This window comes from Lampetra fluviatilis, chromosome 77, assembly GCF_964198595.1.
Source record: "Lampetra fluviatilis chromosome 77, kcLamFluv1.1, whole genome shotgun sequence".
NCBI classification, from domain to species: Eukaryota; Metazoa; Chordata; class Hyperoartia; order Petromyzontiformes; family Petromyzontidae; genus Lampetra; species Lampetra fluviatilis.
Window position 1 is genome coordinate 2,868,584 of NC_136351.1, and position 23,289 is coordinate 2,891,872.

The following is a 23,289-nucleotide window of genomic DNA, read 5'->3' on the forward strand; positions in this document are numbered from 1 at the left end:
ATCCTGTTCAATACACGGTCAGGCTCATGTGTTGGCACGACGGCCGTTCCATTCCACGGGTGTTCTGTATGAATCAGACCTCACGTTTTTCTGTGCAGCTCATTTTTCTATGTTTACTCTGACCTCAACAAACACCCACCCCACCCCCGCCCCATTCCCCTCACAACCACATCAGACACGTTCGGTGGATTCAGAGAGAGAGACATCTGCATTTCGGAAAATACACACGGGGTTAAGGCCACAATGGGTCTCAACCGGGGGTCTCACTCGGACCACCGGGCAGTTACATGGCAACGTGACCAGGTCTGCCCGACAAGGAAAGCCGTGAGGGCAAGTCCTGTTCAGGTGGAAGTGAAGATGTAATGGAAGAGGGAGGGCAGAGGGAAAAAAATGCTCAAGAGGATTCGATAACTTCTGCCACCAGGTCAATTGTCACGAGGAGAAAAACCCAGCACAACGAAGATATTGGTGGATGAAATTAAATCAAACCAAATGGGAAGGAGTCCACAGATGCTGAGTCCCAACCAAGAACACACCTGTTGGGGACCGTTCATCAGCAGTTTCCCAATTGTTCACACACGATGACGGCAAGACAGAGAAGGAGGAGCCGGCCATGCTGCCGCCCGAGAGCTCATACCTGGTCCCTGCCGCCATGCCTGCCGAGACGTGCTACGGCGAAGACTGGGAGGTGTTCGACCCATACGCCTTCATCAAAAACTTGCCTCTGCTATCTGAGGAACAGCTGGTTTGCAAGTCGGCGCTTCCATTCAAGACGCGCAGCACCCCAGAGTACTTGCTCGGCCTAGGTGAAACCCTGGTGCACTGCAGCCTCATTCATCTGGAGGAAGCAGCACTCACATTCTCTGTTCTCTTTCAGGATGTCAACTACCCGGTGTACATTCGCCTGCGTCCATAATGATGTTGGGAGTATTTGGAGAGGATGTCTAAAAAATTTGAGATCATTCTCTTCACTGCATAAATAAAAAGTGTATGTTGACAGCTCAATATTTTGTATCCAGCAAAGAAACCAGTGAGGCCCCGGCTATTCAGAGAGCATGGCGTGTGCGTACCAGGAAACTACACCAATGACCTCAACATCCTTTGGAGTGACCTCTCCAAGACCATCATCATTGCCAATGCTCCACAGGCGTTTTTCCTACCAGCTGCCCAATGGGATCCCCATTGTTACTCGTGGGGAAATAGCTTTCTCTGAACGCGTTTTTCCGGGAAGGCATCTCCTGCCACTCACGCGTCACTACGACGACTTGTTGCAGGCCTTGCAAAAGTGGGAGGATGATGCTGATGATGATAAAACTTCCGTTTCACGATGTGCCCCCATACATCCGACAATTTCACGCACCCACTGTAGGACCGTCGTCCTCGGTCGCCGTGGGTGACACTGTATCTCCCGTGGTCTTGCCTACGAACGACAACAAGAACACGCAAAATTAAATGGCCGCATTACACCACTATACATAACACTATACAATGCTATAGACTACACTATACAGCACACACTACAATACACTACTATATCGTACACTACACACTACACAGGACACGATACACTACACTACTAAACACTACACTCTTATACTCAATTGCAAAATAAATTATTTACAAGTGCTTGTTGTTGTGTTTAGATTGTTGCCATTTCCCAGCACTACCGATTAGCATGGTTGGCTATGTACGGTGGTGCCAATGAAGTTCAACATATACACAAAACACTCCAATCTTATATATAAAAGTCTCCACGCGCTCGCGCTTGCGAGGGATTTGGCTCTCGGACGGTGGCCTTAACGTAGAAAATAATTTGTCGGGCGGCACGCCCTAAGCCCCGCGGTGGGAATAGACTATTCCGTTTTCCCATCCGTAAACGTTAAAGTACTTTAATTAACAAATTTGTGCCGTTTCTATTATTAATTATTTACTTATTGCGCGCCGTCGACCGTACCAAGTGACGCAAATTGCGTGGGGAGGGGCCAGACCCTACCAAGTACTGCGCATTCGCTCCAGCTCACGAGAAAATGTTATTTCACGCATTTAACATGGTATAAATATACACATCACGCTCCCGATTTCTCTTCACAGTGTGATGTCCCCCCCCACCACCCCAATGCGTGCAGTTACTGCTATAAAGTTCTTAGATATTAACTTAATATTCTTAAAGCGCCGACATAGTATTATTTTGCCTCGGGCGGGGGGATGATGGGGGGGGGGTAGCGGCCCAGCCTGTAGCCTAGCAATGTCTCACCTCCTCCGGCTTGGCAATCTAGGCGAGGCCGCGGGCTCTGCACGGGACGACGCGTCACCACTCCAATGTAAAGTACAATTTTATTGCATCTTTCGCTAAGAACTGAGGTTTATTGTTTACTATTATTAAACAAATAAGTTTACAAATATTACAATGATAATGTTTGTGTGCACATAACAACTCTGCTTCGTTTACTATTATGAAACTAATAAGTTGCCTAATATTACAATTATAATGTTCGTGTGCAGAAACTACATGTGTATCCCTAAAGTCAATGTCTGTGTGTGTGAGTCCATATGTGTTTGTGTGCATGTAAGTCGATGGGTTTCTACGTGTGTGGGTCCATGTCGGTGTGTAAGTCCATGTGTGTGTCTGTCTTTTTCAAACGGACAACGCCCCATGTGTGTGTGTACGTACAAGTGTGTGTGTGTCAGTCCATTTGTGTGCGTATCAGTCGCTGTGTGTGTGTTAGTCCACATGTGTGTGTAAGTCCATACATGTGTGTGTGTCACTCGATGTGTGTGTGTAAGTCAATGCGTGGGTGTGAGTCTATGTGCCTGTTAATCCATAACCCTGCTGAGGCTGCGGTGCCTCAAATATTGGAAGAGGTCACCCCCAGTGAGTGGCTGGCTGAGGTGCCATCTGTTGAGGAAGTACTGAAGGCGATCCGGAGTCTGAGACTAGGAAAGGCACCGGGCAGAGATGATCTCCCAAGAAAAATGCTCAGGTAGGGTGGCGTTTGTGCACAGACTGCCCTACATGACATCATAACAACAGTCTGGACCACTGGATGGGTTCCGCAGGATTGGAATGATGCCCTGGTGGTCCCCCTCTTTAAGAAGGAGGACCGCACAGACTGTAACAACTACAGGGGCATCTCACTTCTCAGTGTGCCGGGAAAGGTCCTGGCAAGGATTATTCAACATCGCCTTGCTAGGCACGCTGAGGAGAGGCTTGCGGAGCCCCAATGCGGTTTCAGGAAAGGGCGGTCCTGCACGGATGCCATATTTTCTGTCCGTCTGCTACAGCAGAGGTTTAGGGAATTCCAACAAGACATACATCTCTGCTTTATTGACTTGGTCAAGGCCTATGATACCATCTGTAGGCCTGGGCTGTGGGTTGTTCTTCGTGCTTTCGGAGTCCCTGACCCTCTGCTCACGATCATTAAGGACCTTCATGATGGTGAGCGGGCCCGGGTAAAACTACGTGGCCGGGGGTCAGAGCCTTTCCCTGTACACCTTGGGGTGCGACAGGGATGTCCTCTGGCTCCCACATTATTTAACATCTATTTTGACCACGTAGTTCGTGAAGCCTTCAATAGCTGTACCGGGGAAATTTCCATTGGTACAGATATAATGGGAGGCTGATCGCGCGCCGGGTGCGATCAAGGGATGGATCCCTATTGGTCAACCACGTTATGTATGCCGATGATTTAGTAATAGCTGATCATTCAGAAGAGGAGTTGGAGACGCTGCTGCTGAGACTGGAGCATGCCACTAAGAGGTGGGGCCTTACCATCAGTCCCACCAAAACTAAGCACCTGCCTGGGTATTTTGTACCATCGGATACTCCACCCCCACAACTCCCAATCGGTGATGGGGCAGTAGTGGAGAGAGTGGAGAGTTTCCCTGGACAGTGTGCTAATGATTGGCTCCAGTTTAACAGCAGAGGTCTCACTCCGAATCAGTCGAGCGGCAATATCTTTTCATTGGCTGCGTAACGCTGTGTGGAAGCTACCTGGTCTATCACTCCGTATGAAGCTTCAGGTCTTCTCGGCCACAGTCATTCCCTTCCTTCTCTACGCTTGCGAAACGTGGACCCCCCTAATGGAGCATCTTCGCCGGTTGGAAACATTTAGGCTGGCCTGCCTACGATCCATCCTGGGTTCAACCAGGCTGGATTGTGTGAGGAGCTCACAAATCCTTGAAAGATGTGGACAAAGTCCCATCGGTGACCTCCGGCAGGCAAGGCTGCGTTGCCTGAGTCATGTAGCCCGCATGCCCAGCCACCGCATGCCTAAACAGCTTTTGTTCGGCCGGATCGAGGGGGCTAAACGGGCGCGGCACGGGCTAGAGAAGAGATGGAGTGATGTGGTACAGGAGGACGTGGAGCTGAGTGGACTTGCCGATGACTGGTACCAGCGGTGTCAAGATCGGCCTCTATGGAGGAGGCTCGTGAAGGATGCTACTGGGCAGTTGGAGGCAGTCGCCCTCCAACAACAACGGAGGGCGGAGGAGCGACACTCACAACAACGAGCGGAGCGCCGGGTGGCTAAAGCACAGAAAGTTTCCACAGTAGGGCCCACAGGTGGTGCATCAGCCAGTCGTCTCAGTCAGTCGACCTGTGCCATCTGGGTTTGCCCCGTGACCTCTTGCCAGCGGGCATTCGACACTTCACGTCGCCTCAAGGTGTACATATCCTGGCACAAGCGTTGTTGTGACGTCACCACCACTTAGTGGCGAATGGCGGTTGTTGTTGTTCAGTCTATGTATGTATGTGTGAGTCCATTTGTGCGTGTAACTCTATGTGTGTGTATCAATGGATTTGCGTGTGTAACTACATGTGTCTGCCTTTTTCGCCCGGGCAACGCCGGGTACTAACCGCTAGTACACAATAAATACTACACTATACACTACGCTACACACTACACTATACACTGCTTTACACTACACTACTATATACTACACAACTACATGGACATTTTCAAAACCATCACCCCTCCTTCCTCCTCTCTGTCTTTCCCAGGATGCCGGTGAGGTGGTGTAAACGACAGTGACTGTGGGTGGCAAGCAGACTGCCGGTTCTGACACTATACACTACACACTACACTATACACGACTATACACTTGAGTGCTTGCTTAAGGTAGTCTATCGCATCCTACGATGAATTCCATTACTTCTTGTCGGTTATCTGATGGTTGTATATTTCGATGCGGGATGCACACAGTCTGCCACAGACAGAGCACACATATGCCTGTCCCGTTGAGGTTGATGCAGCCATGGTCACATGTCTCCTTTGCCGCTTGATCAGGCGACGTTCGGCCCTTTTTTCCTCAGCTAACTGCACTCGTTGACGGCAGTGACTGCGCCAGGTGGAACGGTCAGCAGCAACAGCTTCAATGAAGGCAGGGTCTATCCCACACCTTTTTGGTGAGGTTTCAATTGATCCTCAAGCCGTTTTTTTGCCCCATCTGCAGAGCGACGGCCCAGTTTTAGCTGTCCGTACCGCATATTTCGCGGCAAGCAGTCCTCCGGCATTCGGATTGCATGGCCGAGCCATCTGAGCTGGTGATGTGTAATGCTCACCTCATTGCTCCTACAGCTGGTTTTCTGTAGAATCATAGAATGTGGAAAACGGTCCTGCCAGGTCACTTTCAAAATGCGTTGGAGGCATTTTTTATGAAAGGACTCACGTTGTTTTAGCTGTCGGCTGTAAACTGTCCACGTTTCACATCCATTGAGGAGTGTAGAAACACACATTTCCTGGTATACTTCAACTTTGGTGTGTAGGTGGAGGTAACAGTTGTTGAATACCCTCCTCCTGAGTCGTCCAAATGAGGATGAGGCCTGCTTGATCTGGTGCTGCATGTCCTGGTCGATGTTGGAGTCTTCTGAGAGGATGCTTCTGAGGTAATTTAAAGTGTGGAACGATGGCAATTGGGAAGTCTGAGATGGAGAATGCTGATGGTTCAAGTGGAGGCTCAGATAATCATTGACATATGACCTCTGTTTTGGTGATATCAACAGATAGCCCCATTCTGCTGTATGCTCTCACAGCTGCCATGAGGGTGGCTTGCAGAGCTTCTAGGGTATGTGCCACAAGAATGCAATCAACCGCATACTGGAGCTCAAGTACAAGTTCATATTTAAGCTTTGTGGCTGCTTGGAGCCTCTTGATGTTGAAGAGGTTCCCATTTAGCCTGAAGTCCAGGGTCACCCCAATCTCCGTTTACATGTTCTTGTGCAGAACTGTTGTGACATATAGGAGGAAGACATTGAATTAGACCGGCACAAGCAAACAACCTTGCCTCACACCAGTGCCAGAAGGACCTTCCATAGCAGTTCACTGTGTGCTGTGTCGAAGACTTTAGAGAGGTCAACAAAAAGCCATGAACAGTTCTTGCTTCGGTTCACATGACTTTTCCTGCAGTTGGTGTGAAGTGAAGATCATGCCCACCGTGATTTTGTTATTTCTGAAACTGCACTGGGACTCTTCAGTGATGGTGTCAATGAATCTGCGGAGTATGTCGTTCATCAGGACTTTGCCAGCAATTGCAAGGAGGGATATGCCCTTGCTGTTGCCGCAGATGGATGTCCCCCTTATTTTTGTATATGGCGACAATGTTTGCATCCTGCCATTGATGGGAGATGCCTTCTTACCTCAATATCTCAGAGATGAATAGGTGAACTGTTTCAGGATCTCAGCAGGGAGGGAATCAGGTCCAGGGGTCTTGTTTTTTCATAAGTGACGTGATGGCGGCACAAACCTCAGAATAGGTCGGTCGGAGATCAAGGCTCTAGAGTCTAGATGGTGGGCAGTGTTGGGAGCTCCTCCAGGACTGAGTAGTCAACTGGGTTTGGCTGGCTTAAGAGGACTCCAAAGTGTTCAACCACCCTCTTGGCTATCTTAGTTTTGTCCTTTATGAGAGAGGACCCATCTGCACTTCTGAGGGGACAAAGAGATACACTTGTTGGGCTATGGGTGGTCTTCAAGGCATCATAAAAGTTGTGCATGTCATATTTATCCCCATAAGATTGGATTTCCTGTGCTTTGGAGATACACCACTCATTTTGCAGGTGTTGTAGAGCACTTTGAGCCTTCCTCTTCTGCTCCTGCTATTGCTTTTTTGAGTGACCTCAGAAGTGGGGTTGTTAATTGGGGCTTCATGCACTCTGTGCACGCTGTCAAATAGGGTGGAGATAAATGTGAAATTTTCGTCGACCCAGTCCTGGTGTTTATTGATGCTGTAGCCGATGGAGTGAGCTGCTGACGCAGTGATGAACTTAAGGAGGACCATTTGTCGGCAATCAAACCCTCTGCACTCAGGAGAGTCTCAATGCTCCCTAGTTTTGTTTTGCTAGAGAGCAGCATATGCTGTTTCGTGCCTCTGCTTCCTGAAGTCGAGCACAATGCAGCAAATTTCTGGTGGACTTATTGAGGTAGACGGCTATACGACCCTTCATTCTGAGCTTGGCTAAGATCATCCGATGAGCCATGCAGTACTCTGCTCCTATTATGGCTCGTGTAATGAGGACGTCCCTGACATCAGAGCGCCTGACAATCATATCATCTATGAGGTGCCAGTGCTTCGACCGTGGGTGCATTCAGGAAGTTTTGTAATTATTTTTCATTTGGAACATGGTATTGGTGATGGTGAATTATTTTTCAGCATGAAGGCTTAACAGTCTCAATCCATTTATATTAGTGTAATAAAGGACTCGATCCTGGGTCTGTCTCCGTTGTCCTTTATTCGAGTTCTTACACTTTTCCCACACGGCCCTCGCTCAGAGCTCTCCCCTTGGCAGCTCCATAGCTGCTCTCGCTCCCGTAGCCTCCACACCTCTGCAGCTCCGCTGCAGATCCCCTGTGCAGTCCTCCGGCTGCCCTCACTGCAGCTCCACCGCTGCCCTCACTGCAGCTCCACCGCTGCCCGTCGTTCCTCCGTGCTTGGTCACCGCTGGCCGACGGTGCCAAGTCTTACTCCCCCGTGTGTGTGGCGATCTCGCCACTCCTCGAACTCCTCCATGCGTGGCCTCACTCTAACTCTGTCTCCCACACCCTCCTGTCTCTTCCGGCATCTCTCCCTTAAGACCTCACTCCTCTCTCACACGTGACCTAACTCCTCCCCCCCATGACGTCATATCCGCGAAGCCGTTTACGCCCGCATTACACCAGCATAACCGACGTCATGATGTCCCATCACTTCAATCCATATCTAACAATCTCTCCCCACTCTTGCGTTGAAGTCACCCAATAACAGGATTTTATCATGTTTGGGGACTATGCGGATGGCCTCATCCAGCATCTGGTAAAAGCGGTTATTTGCTTCATCTTATGATGGTAAAATCGGTGCATAAGCACTGAAGAGAGTGGCATGCTGCTTTCCAATGAGGGGAATGCGGAGTAATGTATGCCTTTAGCTTCTGCCAGTTGGTGTTTCTGTGAGATTTGGCAGGAGGCAGTTCTTCGTGGCAATGCCCACACATGCAGATGTTTCCCTTCTGGCGGGGATCCTTTCCAGAAGATTGTGTAGCCCTCTCCTTCCTCCGTGAGCGACCCTTCACCAGGAGTCTGGTCTCACTCAGAGCAGTGATGTCGATGTTATGTCACTTCAGCTCTGCTGCAGTCCTTCGTTCAGGCCTGTCGGTCCTTATGTTCCATGTTGCAAGTCGTAAAGGGACATATTTCTTGTTTGGTTTTCTACCACTTAATGGAATGTCTTGCTAGCTGCAGCGACCTATCCAGGAGAGTAAGAGTGGGCAATATTTAGGCCACCATTTCTAGGACTTTCCACATCTGGGCTAAGCAGTGTGGCTCCTAAATAGGGCTGCTGAGACATATAGGGGTCTTCCGAGAGCAGCTGCCACTCAAATCTGAGCTGCTGACAACCAATAGCTCCCTGTGTCGTTATTGGGCAGGGGCCTGGTTAGGAGCTTCCGGATCATTCAGTCCTGCCCCCGTCACCACGCACTCCATCGCCAGTAGACTTTCATGGTGCAGGAAATCGTAGATGGAACTTATAAAGAGCATCTTCTTGGTTCTTTCGGTAAAGTCACGTAGAAGGGAAGTAATAAATAATAAAAATAAAACATAATAAAAAAATTCTCACGACGTTTCAGCCACAACACAAGCAGCCGTCCTCAGGTGAAGACCAGGTCTGTCGAGGCGATAGCGTCTAAATGAAACACCACCACGCTTGGAGCGTCTATTTAAGCTGGGTTGGAAGGGGGGGGAAAATGCGCCTTGACAAAATAATCTGCATATCAAGAGGAATTTAGCATATTTATGGGAAATGCAGGAATGCGACTAGTGCTACTTGTGAAATGCGTAGGAGGTGGGCGGGGGGTTTTCAAAGTCATATTATGCCCATGCATTATGCAGGATTAGCAGCATCAAAGGGAGGGGGTAGGGGTAGCATTAATAAAAGGAAGGGATGTTAATAGTATGTAGCTGCAGTAACTAAACAACCACGTAAAAAGCTAAAGTATGAACTACATAGTATCATCAGTATGCTAAATATACTCTCAATAAGCTGAGCTACTAACCATAAGTAATATATTACAATTCTAGGTCGCAAAAAATATAATAATATGCTTCCAGCTAAACTTTTAAAACTTTTTCCTTACATCACACGGGTCTATCCCGTACTATATGCTGCCATAGACAAACCCAACATTAAATTGTATACTGTATTAATATACACTACCCTATGTCTTAGAATAATACATAGTGTAATATTACACTATGTATTATTCTACCCACCCAACTGTATACCACACTGCTGTATATTCACTATACAATAACGATACCTTATACATTGTATTAAACATTACACTTTAATACTATTTATTATTATACAATATGCTATACACTATACCATTGACCGTCGCGTGAACGGTACTAAGAGGAACCAACGAAATATGTCAATGGGAGAGTGGTGGTAGGAAGCTTGCAGCGGAGCAAAGAATCCATTCCCTGCGGAGAATACAAGATATATAGTCAATGTCAGTGAGTGGAACGCGGTCTGAAAGTCACCGTAAACGTGGACACAATCAGTTAAGATCCGAAATGGTTTATTACGTCCTTCCAATGATTGCTAAGCTGGAATCCATCTTCTCGGTTGAAATTGTCTCTGTGTTTGTATATGTGGATCGCCTCATGAACGAATCTCTCATGGTAGCCAGATGGCTTGCAGAGAACCTCTGTCTTGGAGAAGTCAATATCATGTGAACCCACTGAATTGTAACAGTGATCTGCCACGGCTGAGGTGTTTGTCCTACCGTGTTTCAAGTCTGCTTTATGTTCACGGATGCGGTCCGGGACATGTCGTTTGGTTTCTCCAATGTAACTGCTACCACAGAGGCAACTTAGTTTGTAGACGCCAGGGTACTGTATGTCTGGAACCACATCTTTTACAGACGGGACCAGATCACGGATTTTATGTACTGTGTTGAATCGGACCTGGATCTTGTGTTTAATCAGGATTTTGGAGATATTTTTTGTGACCCCAGCAATGTAGGGTAAGGTGATGGTCTTGAGAGGCTCCTCAACAGGATCCTTCTTGATGGTTGGAGTGATGGCTTTGCGGATTGTGTAGTCGGAGTAACCATTAGCCTTAAGAGCTTGGCGTACGTGTTTGAGTTCACTGGCAATGTGTTCCTGGTCGGAAATGCATTGGGCTCTATGGTATAGATTATTATTGTATTACTTCCCTTCTACGTGACTTTACCGAAACAACCAAGAAAAGTAATCCCTGCAGTCACGAAAGCTTTAAATCAAAATTTATAAAGCGCAGTAACGGATACCTTTGTGCTGAAATTACATAGAGTAACATGGGGGATGCGCTTATCCAAACATCACTTCTTCGCTCTGGGAGAATGAACTCCAGTGCAAAGAAGAAATTTCAAGATTACCAGCACCTCCCCACGGCTGCAGGAGTTTGCCGACGCTCCAGTCTATCGGAGAACCGCGTGTCTCGGGGTGACTTACCCACAAGGCAGTGGGGCAGTGGTTGACCAAAGCCAGGGAATATCCATATAACCTGGACCTGCACATCGCACCTCTGGGGACAACGCAGCTCAGAAGGGGACCTTTATTTTTCTGGAAACTCTCCCTTGACCTGTTCACTAAGGAAGACTGTACCAAGAGTATAAGACTCCAGGCGACATAGCTCTGAAGGTTATTGTAACACACAAAGCCACCACTATGAGGTTACTATCCTTCGGTGTGAACTATACACTACACTACTATACATTACTATACACTACACTACTATACTAAATTGATAACTAATTTATTTACAACTGCTTGTTGTTGTTGTTGTTTTGTTTGTTGTCCTTCCCCCGCACCTCCAATGAGCATGATTGGCTACGTACGGTAGTGCAAAAAGAAGTTCAACATGCATACATACATACATACGGAGTCGCTTTAATACCTGCCTCTTATTTCATTGTGTTGTGCACGTTATCACCGCGAGACAAACAGCATGCGGTTAACAGGGGCACCGCGTTAACACTGGCTGTGTATTAATAAGGGCATCACGTAAACATGGGCACGTTAACATCTCGCCGCCACTGTGACGCTCGGGTCGGGGTTGAACCCACGCCCTCCTGCATACCAGGCGAGGTAGTTAACATCGCCTAGCCACCGTGGCACCCATTGAACTAGTAGATAAATTAATTCTCATTACATTTGCTGATTGTGAGGTTGCGATTATTTTTTTCGCAGACATGGATGATGCAAATGTTCCACATAAGGAGGGAATACTGTACACTCTCACAAAACTTAATATCCAATTTTAAAGAAATGCAAAAATACCCCTTCTATGGGACACACAACGGTAACACAGCAAAGTTTTTTCTCAAGAAAAAGCGGAAATATATATTTTTAAATTCCAACAAATATTAAAGATAGTCTGTTTATCCGCAGCTCCCAGTGGCTCGATGTGTCACAGAAGTGCTCACCATCCACCGCTGTCAGAAGCAAATCTCCAATACTCCGTTAATTCAAGAGATTGAAATACGTATGGACTGCGATTAATTGGATAATCATCCATACAAATAGACCAGCTCCCAAGGATACGTATATATATATACACCAGCTCCCACCTACCGCTTGCACGGCCATCTGTCGTCACTGTAGTTGTCTTTGTTGTGGTGGCTGTTGTGGTTGTGGCTGAAGTGGTCTTGCCTGTGAAACGAAATCATTACGTGAGGCAAATCTCCGAAGATGACGACACCAAACTACTTTCGAGGTTACCGACGCAGCCCTCTTCATCTACCCTGGGCTGATACTCCACGCAGCAGTGCATCATTCATGCTACGCGGTGACAAGTGGTGCGCTGTCCATGCTGGAATGCAGCCAAATGAGGTGACGCGTCTTTTTTAAATTGCGATGGGAGTTGTGCACTCGTCTGTGGTCCGCACTGATATGATCGGCTCACCGCCCTTGAGAATGCACTTCAAACGCAGATGGGTCGATGAGTGCACGCGCATGTGTGCATTTTTCTACATGCGAGATGAAAAATATCCAATTGGATCTATGTGATGTTAGACAGATTAATATAGCGCCTTAGTGCAAGGCGCTTTGCAACAACTACACAATTAACAGTGGTGCAGATAATAAACTGTTGGGGTTGTTATTATAAGTGGTGGCATAGTTATGGCGGTGGGAGAGGTTAAGGATGGGTAGGGGTAGTGATAGGGATTAGGGTAGTGATATGTGCAATTTAGCAGAAGAAGCGAAGCGGAGGCGGTATTGGTGTGAATAATCGATGTCTGTAATAGACTCTTTCCGTTTTTCTTCCCCTCTGCGTTTAGAATCAACATCATGCATTTACATTTGGCTGCGCCTATCAGAATCTCTACTTAGACTTCAGCGGGAGAAATCCTATGAGCTACAAAGCTCTTCATCACAGATGTCCAGTATCGGCACTGGATCAGCAAAGTTACAACATCAAACACAATAGACAAACAACTAACGATAAGAGTGTAACAGAGATAATCGTAGGTACTATGAATTCCCATGTGATAAGCCACTTCTTTGAGCTGTCATTTGTGATAGCCAGGTTGCTTCTTAAAGAGAGCTACGTAGCTCAGTGGGCCATGCCCTGGTTAGATAAAAATAGTGAAATGAAAATGCCACGGGTTCTCTCTGGGTAACTGAGAATTCTGCATGTATGAATTAAATGTTCACGCAACTCACGTTTGGTGACCTCCATCGTCACGGTGTCCACGCTGTTCCAGTACACGTATCCGTGAGTCCAAAAATGCCTGCACTCGTAAACTCCGCTATCACTGGGGCTGACGTCGGTAAGGATGAGCGATGCATCGTGAGGTTGCGACCAAGCCAGGCGGGCCCGGCCCCGGTATGCCGCTTGGGTGACAACTCTCTTCGTCCGATCACGCTTCAGTATTTGCTTTGAGTCAAATCGGGCCGTGATCTTGAACCACATTATTATTTGGAAGATGCAGAGCGGAGAGCGGGCATGGCACGGCAGGGTCACGGTCTCGCCCGCAATCGAGCGGAGCGGAGCAGTCTTCTGGCTCTGAATCTCACAACCTGGGACAGAAACAAAGACCCCCCCCTGTGTAGCCAGCAACAGACTGTTGGGGTAGTGCTGTTCGTAGCGAATAGTAGCAGCACCTATGAATGCCAGCACTATGGCACACGAGGGGGTTGGTGGCCAGCAACACGGCCGGCCAATTTTGACTCATTTGAGGCTGAGTCGACCTGCGGGAGACCTAGGACCAGTACAGATAATCGCTATCATCGGCGTTGGTGACCGTGAGTGGGAATCAAACCCGAGTTTCCGGTAGCGCAGCGTGATAACCGCTACACTACCACTCCCCACACCTTCACCTATTCACTCACAAATTACTCACCCACCCGTTCACTCACTCACCGACCAACTCACTCAGCCACCAACGAACCCATTGACCAATCTACCCACCCACCCACACCCTAAGTCAGTCACTCACTCACTCACTCCTTCACGCACTGACTGATCCACCCCACCATTAACTTATTTAAAAACACACTCACTCACTCACCCTCCACTCATTACCATCACCGGCAGGGTAAGTTATAACATCATCTGCTATTACCACCGCGCACTTTTCACTTACCCACCGCATATTTATTTCCTCCAGTCACCCGAGGTGTGGGGGAAGGAGTCAACGGAGCTGATGTACAGTGTACACATTTGAGGCTGAGTCGACCTGCGGGAGGCCCAGGACCGGTTCAGATAATCGTCACTAAAAGTGTTGGCCGTGAGCAAGAATCGAACTCGGGTCTCTGCCGTGTTCGTAGCGCAGCGTAGCGCTAGCCACTGCGCTACTGCTCCCCACTCAACAACAACAACCGCAATTCGCCACTAAGTGGCGGTGACGTCACCACGACGCTTGTGCCAGGCCATGTGCACCTTGATGCCACGTGAAGTGTCGAACGCCCGCTGGCAGGAGGTCACGGGGCAGACCCAGTTGCCACGGGTCGACTGACCGAGATGACCGAGATGACTGGCTGATGCACCACCTGTGCCCCCTACTGCACCAACTCGCTGTGCTTTAGCCACCCGGCGCTCCGCTCGTTGTTGTGAGCGTCGCTCCTCCGCCCTCCGTTGTTGTTGGAGGGCGACTGCCTCCAACTGCCCAGTAGCGTCCTTCACGAGCCTCCTCCACAGAGGCCGATCTTGACACCGCTAGCATCAGTCATCGGCAAGTCCACTCAGCTCCACGTCCTCCTGTATCACATCACTCCATCTCTTCTCTAGCCCGTGCCGCGCCCGTTTAGCCACCTCGATCGGGCCGAACAAAAGCTATATAGGCATGCGGTGGCTGGGCATGCGGGCTACATGACTGAGCCAACGCAGCCTTGCCTGCCGGAGGAGCTCACCGATGGGACTTTGCCCAGATCTTTCAAGGATATGTGTGCTCCTCACACAACCCAGGATGGATCGTAAGCAGGCCAGCCTAAATGTTTCCAACCGGCGAAGATGCTCCATTAGGGGGTCCACGTTTCGCAAGCGTAGAGAAGGGAGTGAATGACCGTGGCCGAGAAGACCTGAAGCTTCGTGCGGAGCGACAGACCAGGTAGCTTCCACACAGCGTTACGCAACCGATGAAAAGATATTGCCGCTCGACTGATTCGGAGTGAGACCTCTGCTATTAAACTGGAGCCGGTCATAAGCACACTGCCCAGGTATGGGAAACTCTCCACTCTCTCCACAACTGCCCCATCACCGATTGGGAGTTGTGGGGGTGGAGTGTCCGATGGTACAAAATACCCAGGCAGCTGCTTAGTTTTGGTAGGGCTGATGGTCGGGCCCCACCTCTTAGTGGTCAAGGCCTATGATACCTTCAGTAGGCCTGGGCTCTGGGTTGTTCTTCGTGCTTTCAGAGTCCCTGACCCTCTGCTCACGATCATTAAGGACCTTCATGATGGTGAGCGGGTCCGGGTAAAACTATGTGGCCGGGAGTCAGAGCCTTCCCTGTACACCTTGGGGTGCGACAGGGATGTCCTCTGGCTCCCACATTATTTAACATCTATTTTGATCGCGTAGTTCGTGAAGCCTTCAATAGCTGTACTGGGGAAATTTCCATTTGGTACAGATATCATGTGAGGCTGATCGACGCCCGGGTGCGATCAAGGGATGGCTCCCTATTGGTCAACCACGTTATGTATGCCGATGATTTGGTAATAGCTGCTCATTCAGAATAAGAGTTGGAGACGCTGCTGCTGAGACGAGCTCCCCACTCACACACTTGCACACACTCACACGTACGCAAGCAAGCTCACACAAAATCAGATCCAACCCCAGCAAGAAGGATTCAAGAAATGGGAAAAAAACCTTAAAGTGAGTTACGTCTTCAGGTGGGATGTGAATAAAACGAGGAGGGAGGGAAAGTCAACGGAGCGGACGTCCAGCGGACATCAATTTCCACAGCCTGCGGGCCACGTGAGGAAAGTCGCAGTCACTAGCGCTGTGCTCATGACCACTATGCTAACCAACACTGGGAGAATACAGATGCATGCACGCTTTGCCCGACAAGCGAGAGATATTCGACGTGCGAGGACGATGAGATGTTTCGCCTTCGGTGCATTCCATTATAATGGCGCATGATGTTTGCTCAACGCAACATTGGCTATACAATGCAATATTGGCTATACAACGCGACATTGGCTACACAATGCGATATTGGCTATACAACACGATATTGGCTATGAAAGGCGATATTGGCTATACACCGCGATATTGGATCTACAGCGCGATATTAGATATACAACACGATATTGCATATTCGAGAAATTGCATATACAACGCGATATTGGATACACAACAAAATATTGGATATATCTAATAAGATAGATGCGAATTGGATATATAACGCGATCGAGTGAATGGAGCTACGTCGCACCAAGAGGAACAAGTGGCCGTATGGCTGGCTCAGAGTAGCAGCATCATCATCACACAAAGCAATGGGATGCTACCCACCATGCACCTCAGTCATTGTTCAGCTTGGGTTACGCATTTTACACGTTATCGCGGACTGCTTTACCCCCCATACTATATATTATTTATCATAACGCGATTTTTCCATAGCGTGGTGTTCTTCAAGGGAACGTCAACTACTACTTCTACTGCCACGTTACAGGAGAACAACAGGCTGTACCCAGGATAATTTTATGGAAGAGTTTTGTCTTTTGATGACTTCCACTGTGGTTTTTCTATTTGTAGTGGCATAGCGCTGGCTGCTGGCGAAAAAGGGGATTTGCGGTGCACAGCAGTACTGACTCCAGAAGGCCATGAGAGACACGAGAGGGGGGCATCTAGGGCAGACCGAGGCCACGCTGACAGTATAAGAGGGGCCCGTGTGGGGGACCTCGTGGCTATTGCTGGAAGTGGGATCTTCGTCGTGCTGCTAAAGGTCATCATCACCATTCTTCTCGTCGTCGTCTCCGTCTTCACCATCCCGGAGGCGACACTAGACAGACAGCCTACCAACTGAACTGTTCTAATGATCATAATATTAAGTGGGGTGCTCAGGAAATAAAGAAGTGCCTCTAAGTCTTATTGTCTCCGAGTTAGTCACTACATATGTAAGAGGCTACTGTGTACCCTGCACCCCCAGCCTTAGCGGTTAGCCCGAGTGATGCACTGTGACATTCCCTCGTTATTCACGACTAGGGACACGTTCCGCACACACTCGTGAATAGCGAATACCGATGTTTTCCTATGAAACCCCATCTTTTTAAATGAATTACATTAAATTACCTTAAAAATACTTTAAAATTATCATCAAAACACTAAATAACAATTGGTTGAAATAAACATAACGTAAATAAAAATAAATATTCAAGGATTACATAATAGTACTGCATTTCAATAGACTATCCATGTTTTCGCTTTAGGGTTTTACAGAGTTTTCTGGAAAGTTCGACATGTTTGGATTGAAAATAAAAACGACTACATTCGTCAAGCACCGTGCATTTTTCAAAATTTAATTTCCACTACTTTGTTCCCATTTTGCCACGCTTAAATTGGGGACTCTTAACGATTGGTTTTCTATGATTTTAGTTGGCGTGGTGCCTCAACGGACCCCCTGACAGGGTTAAAAAGGTTGGGGTCTCCTGAACGATGAACCCTGAGGAGCTCCACATGTCAGCCGAGCGACATCCTCTACAAATTAAAAAGCCTCTACACCCTCGCCCTGACCAGCGTGATGAAGGCTGGAAGCAATATCCTTCAGCAATCAAAATGTTTATTCATACCGGAGGAATCCGATGAGCCTTATAACTCTTTGTCGATCCTGACCCTGATATTTAGAGTTTGTGTGTGTGTGTCTCTCTCTCTCCATGGTTGCGTGGATTTTTTTCCTCCAGTTCTTCCAGTTTTTCCCTCCACATCAACATCCTACGTTTAGATTATTTGGCTGCTATGCATTTCCACACAATAAGCCACTAAGCTGAGCTGCTCTAATTTGTGGCCAGGTCTCTTCTGAAAAAAAGCTAATAGCTCTGTGGGCTTCACCTGCTAATTATTAAATTGTTTAGTTTAATAGGTTATATAATCGTTATTTTGCAGGAGGAAACCAAACAGCGATAAAGCTCTTTTTCACAGATGTCCAGTAGGGCCACGGGGTAATCAGAACGTTACAAAAAAACAAAACAAAAACACAATCGGAGTGGAAAGTATATGATAGGTAAACAAATCACTTAAAAATTTTAAATAAAAGAAACAATTGTTTTAAATCTTAACAGGTAAAGCCCACTGAGCTTTTAGCTTCTCTTTCAGAAGTGACCTGGCCACAAATTACAGATAATAAATTATCATCATCACGTGGAAATGTATTCGTATGAATCTACCTCAAGGCGTGATGTCGATTCTAAATGTGGAGGAAAAAACCTGAGGCATCGGAGAAAAATTCACGCGACCACGAGGAGAGAGAGAGACTCCCAATATAGTGCAGTTGGAAAATAAACAACTACAGAAAATCCTTTTCCATCTGCATTGGATCGGTTCCTGGAAAATTCCACGGTAGGCAAAAACGCGGTTTGTAAAGTATGGGGGCCTACAGGAAACAGGGGGTTAGGGGAAACACATAGATTAACTAAGCTGCCTGTTTAGTACCTAAACACCAATAAAATACGGTACTATACACGAGAAAATAACAAAACATGAATAAACATTGCATTAACTTTAGGTAACCGTTAAAATTAACGATGATGATAACAATGAGATAATGGGGGAAGGACTGGTTAGCAGGTACAGTACGTCTTGAATGACGTCACGCAATACAATTATGTAATTCCGTGATTCAATGACGCGTTGCAAACGTCACGTAACTTCCTGAACGCCGTGCTTGGCCGTGGATACTCACATTTTCAGGCCCCAGATAATAAATTGGTATACAGATGATAAATTAGTATACAGATGATAAATTGGGAAACAGATGATACATTAATATACATATAATAAATTGGTATACAGATGATAAATTGGTATGCAGATAATAAGTTGGTATACATATGATACATTGCTATACAGATGATAAATTGGTATACAGATGATAAATTGGTATACAGATTATACATTGCTATACAGATAATAGACCGTGCCTACATGAAACCGCGGTTGGCAAATCCACGATTGCCCAGAGAGTCGACTACATCAAGCCTGTACCTCACAACAACAACGTCGTCATCAACGACCACCACTACCCTCGCGCACGTTCATCTCGAGAGACCACTGGCGGGTTTACGCGAGCGGGACGTCTGAGGTGAAGGAGGTTTCAGTGGGTGGCTGTGGGGGTCAATGTTTTTCACCCGCTGAGAATGTGGAAAATGTATATATATTTTTTATCTGGGTGTGGCACCTGGCTACAAAGCGTGAAGTCGCAAGGCCTCCACAGGGCACGTGCGTCATAGCTTGACACTGCACTACACCGCGATAATATATTTAAAATGTATTTCTTTAGAACTGCTGTTTGTTGTTGCTGTTGAGTTTAGTTGGTTTTTATTTCCCCGCACCTCCGATTAGCACGGTTGGCTACGTCCGGTGGATAGATGTTAACTACCTCGCCCGGTTTACAGGAGGTCGTGGGTTCAATCGCGAACCTGACGATCCTGCTGTATATTTATAGTGTGCGTCTCTCTCTCTCCCCGTGGTCGTATGAATTTTTCTCCGGGTCCTCCGGTTTTTCTCTCCACATTCAGAATCAACGTCACATGTTTTAGAGTATTTGGCTGCAAAACATTTCAACAAGATAAGCCACTTCGTTGAGCTGTTATCATATGTGATAGCCAAGTCGCTTCTGAAAAAAGCTACACAGATCAGTGGAGCCTTACTGGTAACATATAAAAAATAGTTTGCAGTTTAGTTTAGATCCAAAAGTGCATATCTCCACGCTTTTTTTGCACACTTTTCAACTTTTTATCGCAAGCTTTTTTGTGTTAACATAATTTAAACGAAGATCTTTCTGAACACGTATTGCCCGTGCGACTCAACACATTTTGACTGCGCATATTACTGCAGTATATACGCTATCGCATTTTAAGGCAGTGCTATTGAAATATGTGAGTGCAGCAGATATCTGCATCAGATATAACATTCGGTCAACATTAACCTCTAGCCCTGCGGTAAACCTGAATGGAAAACTCATGGAACAACCTTCGTCACAGGCTAGTCTAAAATAACTAAACTCACCACATTCGTTCATAACACTTCCACGTGTGTGTGGGTGGGAGGTCTGAAAAGTAGGGAGTGATGGTGTAGCGGATAGCTCACTGTGCTTCGAACATATCGACCCGGGTCCGATTCCTGCTCATGGCTAATACCAGTGACAATTATCTGAACCGGTCCTGGGCCTCCCCAAGGTCGACTCAGTCTCAAATGAGTATCTGGTGCGGTTTGTAAACATCGCCACTAGGGAGACAAAGGCGGCCGGGCGTGGTGTTGGCCACTCACCCCCTCGTGTCCCGTGCTGGACTTCAATGGTGCTCGCTTAACAGCACTTGCCCCAACAGTCTGTTACAGGCAATATGGGGGATCTATGTCTTTGTCCTAATTTCTTTTTTACTAAACTAGGCTCTTGCATTCACGATAATAAATTGCATTCCAAAGTGCCTTTCACCTGCAGGTCACAAGGCATTGTACGAAACAAAGATCCCCTGTGTAGACTTAACAGACTGTTGGGGCAAGTGCTGTTATTTTTGAGTAGCAGCACCGATGAAGACTGGAAGGACACACAAGGGGGGTCGGTGGTCAGAACAACGCTCGGCCGCGTTTGTATCCCCATTGGCGGTGGTTTGCTACACACTGGGGCAGGTACTCATTTGAGGCTGAGTCGACCTGGTGGAGGCCCAGGACTTGTTCAGATAATCGTCATTGATGGTGTTGGCCATGGGCGGGTATCGAACTTATGTCTCTGCCAGGTTCGTGGCACAGCACAAGACGCTGTGACACTGTTCCCCATACAAAACTCACACACATAATTACTCAAACTCACTCACGCTCACTCACACACATGCAACAACAACAATAACCGCCATTCGCCACTAACTAGTGGTGACGTCACCACGACGCTTGTGCCAGGCTATGTGCACGTTGAGGCCACGTGAAGTGTTGAACGCCCGCTGGTAGGAGGTCACGGGGAAGACTCAGGTGCCACAGGTCGACTGACTGAGATGACTGGCTGATGCACCACCTGTGCAACCTACTGTGCCAACTTGCTGTACTTTAGCCGCCCGGCGCTCCACTTGTTCTTGTGAGCGTCGGTCCTCCCCCCTCTGTTGTTGTTGGAGGGCGACTGCCTCCAACTGTCCAGTACCCTCTTTCACGAGCCTCCTCCAAAGAGGCTGATCTTGACACTGCTGGTACCAGTCATCGGCAAGTCCAATCAGCTCCACATCCTCCTGTACCACATCACTCCATCTCTTCTCTTGACCGTGCCGCGCCCGTTTAGCCCCCTCGATCCATCCAGACAAAAGCTGTTTAGGCATGTGGTGGCTGTGCATGCGGGCTACATGACCCAGATAACGCAGCCTTGCCTGCTGGAGGAGCTCACCGATGGGACTTTGTCCAGATCTTTCAAGGATATGTGAGCTCCTCACACAACCCAGGAGAGATCGTAGGCAGGCCAGCCTAAATGTTTCTAACTGGCAAAGATGTTCCATTAGGGGGGGTCCACGTTTCGCAAGCGTAGAGAAGGGAGGGAATAACCGTGGCTGAGAAGACCTGAGGCTTCGTGTGGAGCGACAGACCAGGTAGCTTCCACACAGCATTACGCAACCAATGAAAAATATAATGCCGCTCGACTGATTCGGAGTGAGGCCTCTGCTGTCAAACCGGTGCCGGTCATGAGTACACTGCCCAGGTATGGGAAACTCTGCACTCTCTCCATAACTGCCCTATCACCAATTGGGAGTTGTGGGGGTGGAGTGTCCGATGGTACAAAATACCCAGGCAGGTAGTTCGTTTTGATGGGGCTGATGTTAAATTCCCACCTCTTTAGTGGCAAACTCCAGGTACAGCAGCAGCGCTTCCAACTCCTCCTCTGAGTGAGAAGCAATGATCAGATCATCGGCATACGTAACATAGTTGAGCAATAAGGATCCATCCCTTTACCACATCCGGGTATTGATCAGCCTCCCATTGTATCTGTACCAGATGGAAATTCCTCCGGTACAGCTATTGAAGGCTTCACGAACTACGTGGTCGAAATAGATGTTAAATAATGTGGAAGCCAGAGTACATCCCTGTCGAACCCCAAAGTGAACAGGGAATAGTTCCAAATACCGGCCACATAGTTTTACCCGGGCCCGCTCACCATCATGAAGGTCCTTATTGATCGTGAGCAGCAGGTCAGGGACTCCGAAAGCCCGAAGAACAACCCATAGCGAGGGCCTACTGATGGTATCATAGGCCTTGACCAGGTCAATAAAGCAGAGATGTAGGTCTTGTTGGAATTCCCTAAACCTCTGCTGTAGCAGACGGACAAAAAATATGGCATCTGTGCAGGGCCGCCCTTTCCTGAAACCACATTAGGGCTCCACAAGCCTCTCCTCAGCGTGCCTGGCAAGGCGTTGTTGAATATTCCTTGCCAAGATCTTTCCCGGCACACTGAGGAGTTAGATGCCCCTGTAGTTGTTACATTCTCTGCGGTCTCCCTTCTTAAAGAGGGGGACCACCAGGGCATCCTTCCAATCCTGCGGAACCCGTCCAGTGGTCCAGACTGTTGTTATTATGTCATGTAGGGCAGTCTGTGCACAAACACCACCCTCCCTCAGCATTTCTCTTGGGAGATCATCTCTGCCCAGTGCCTTTCCTGTTCCAGCCTCTGGATCGCCTACACTACTTCCTCAAAAGATGGCACCTCAGCCAAAAACTCATAGGGGGTGACTTCTTCTGCCAATATTTGAGGCACCGCAGCCTCAGCAGGGTCATCCGCATTTTGTCACACGTTGTTTTCCAGGCTGGTGGATTTCCCTCCCCCAGGACCTCACAGAAATGCTCAGCAAATCTGCAAACCTGTTCCTGGGGGTCAGAAATTGGATCAATATTCTTCCCCTAATGATGGTAATAGGTATGGTGCTGCTGTTTACTTTTTTGATGGGATTAAAGAGCGATTTGTGATCACGGGCCATTCAGACAGACTCCATCTCCTCAGAAACCCGCGACCACCAACCGCGGCTCTCTGAACCTCCGAGCGACGTCTGCGGTAAGCCACCTCATTCTCTGACGTGCGATGCTGTAGACGATTAAAGTGGGCCTGTGGCTTTTTCTCAGCCAGCCTGAACACCTCCTCTGTCAGCCAAG

The 23,289-nt window shown here is 47.9% G+C and overlaps 1 pseudogene; it reads left to right on the top strand.

The window, feature by feature from the left end:
* Positions 1-243: 243 nt before the first annotated feature.
* The window catches only part of LOC144953522 (CTD small phosphatase-like protein 2-A pseudogene), a 28,848-nt pseudogene continuing 5,802 nt past the window's right edge, over positions 244-23,289 (top strand).